This window comes from Mandrillus leucophaeus, unplaced genomic scaffold (assembly GCF_000951045.1).
Source record: "Mandrillus leucophaeus isolate KB7577 unplaced genomic scaffold, Mleu.le_1.0 Scaffold975, whole genome shotgun sequence".
NCBI lineage: Eukaryota > Metazoa > Chordata > Mammalia > Primates > Cercopithecidae > Mandrillus > Mandrillus leucophaeus.
This window is the reverse complement of record NW_012110641.1, coordinates 107,168-109,375: the sequence shown is the minus strand read 5'-3', so window position 1 is coordinate 109,375 and position 2,208 is coordinate 107,168. Positions and strand designations below refer to the sequence as shown.

Below are 2,208 nucleotides of genomic sequence, written 5' to 3'. Positions count from 1 at the left end.
GACGGAGTCTCGCTCTGTCGCCCGGGCTGGAGTGCAGTGGCCGGATCTCAGCTCACTGCAAGCTCCGCCTCCCGGGTTTACGGCATTCTCCTGCCTCAGCCTCCCGAGTAGCTGGGACTACTAGGGAGGGGCCCGCCACCTTGCCTGGCTAGCTTTTTTGTACTTTTTAGTAGAGACGGAGTTTCACCGTGTTAGCCAGGATGGTCTTGATCTCCTGACCTTGTGATTGGCCTCCCAAAGTGCTGGGATTACAGGCGCGAACCACCATACCTGGCCTGAACTTCTTATAAGTGATTAATATTCTTTATTTGGTGTTACACATAAACTACACTAAAATGCCTTTCAATAATTGAAAAGTAGAATTTTAGGTAGGGCTCACTCCTGTAATTTCAGCCCTTTGGGAGGCCAAGGTAGTAGGATTGCTTGAGCCTAGGAGTTTCAAACAAGCCTGGGCCACAAAGTGAGACTCAGTCTCTACATAAAATTCTTCAAAAACCAACCTGGCATGGTGGTGCCTGCCTCTAGTCCCAACAACTCAGGGGGCTGAGGTGGGAGGATGGCTTGAGCCTGGGAGGTTGATCCTGCAGTGAGCTGTTTATCATACCACTGCACTCCTGTCTGGGAGACAAAGCGAGACCCTGTCTTGAAAAAATAAAAAAGAAAAAGAAAGAAAGAAAATAAAAATAGCATTTCGGATACCAGGAATTCTAATTAGATTGATATAATTAAGACCAAAAATATAAAGCACACATTGCTACCTTATCTTCAGCCCTTGCCCTTAACAGGCTAATGAACACAAATTAAGACACAGGTAATTCTTGCTTGGTTCTGAGACACTGAAGGGATTTCCCCAGTATTTAAATATATTCATATATTCATTTATATAACTATATAAATCAAAACATAAAACCAATTTCTAATTGACTTTGTGGTGGCATTCTCCATCTTTGTGAAAAGTTTAACATTACTAATCAAGTCCAAACTTATCTTTAGAAGAGGAAAGAGTGAGAGCATTTACTGAATTGGAATTACTATCAAAATTCAAGAAACAATTGTATTCATTTAACCATAAGCCAGACTTAGTTAAATCAGGACTGTCCAACAAAAATATTCTGTCAGTCATTAATGATCTGAATTCTGGTGTATGAGATCAATTAAATTATGACACACATTTAAAAAGTCATGGGGCTGGTCACAGTGGCTCATACCTATAATCTCAGCACTTTGGGAGGCCAAAGTGAGAGGATTGCTTGAGGCCAGGAGTTCAAGACCAGCCTGCACAACTTAGCAAGCTCTTGTCTCTACAAAAAATTAAAAATTAAAGATTAGCCAGGTGTGTTGGCATACGCCTGTAGTCCCAACTACTCAGGAGGCTTGAGGTGCGAAGATTGCTTGAGCCCAGGAATTTGAGGCTGCAGTGAGCCATGGTTGTGCCATTGCACTCCAGCCTAGGCAACAGAGCAAGACCCTATCTCTTAAAAGAAAAAAAAAAGTTATGAGATATTTCTGCTTTGTAATAAGGCAGTGGCCAATTATTACTTATTAGGAGCTTTTTGAGATAAGCTATCAAGTCTGTCCTTTCTGTTTCCTTCTTAATGCCTGTGAACATCATTTTTGTTCCAGAGATAGATTTCTGGGGAATCTCCGAATAGTTCATCAGTGTCTCTTCTCCCCAGGTGATGCCTTTTTTCTTACTAATGTCTGTAAGAGAGAATCCAGTGAACTCATCTGTTTTCCAAAGAAACCACGAAGATTGGACCCGTGTGGCACTGAGCACACTTCTGAACAAAAGTCTTCTGCCTTTCTCAACATCACCCATATTTAATCTCTCATCAATGGCACTATGAACATTCCCACTTGGAAGCTGGACAGCCCACTCTCTAGGACTCCAGCTGGATTTTGAGGGGAATGTGACAAATTGATTCTGAAATGAACGAAGAATAGCTAAGACACAAATAGCTAAACTAATTTTGAAAAAGAAGAGCAAAGATAGAAGACTTTTTTCTACCAAATATTAAGACAAATCACATTCACAGAAATAAAAATAATTTAATACTGGCACAAGAACAGATAGGCTAGGCGCCGTGGCTCATGTCTGTAATCCCAGCATTATGCGAGGCCGAGGTGGGTGGATCACCTGAGGTCAGGAGTTCGAGACCAGCCTGGCCAACATGGTGAAACCCCGTCTCTACTAAAAATACAAAAATT

At 41.8% G+C, this 2,208-nt stretch overlaps 1 protein-coding gene across 1 annotated transcript in view; it reads left to right on the top strand.

The window, feature by feature from the left end:
* LOC105532631 (ganglioside GM2 activator-like) overlaps positions 1-2,208 on the top strand; it is a 96,646-nt gene that overhangs the window by 76,403 nt on the left and 18,035 nt on the right.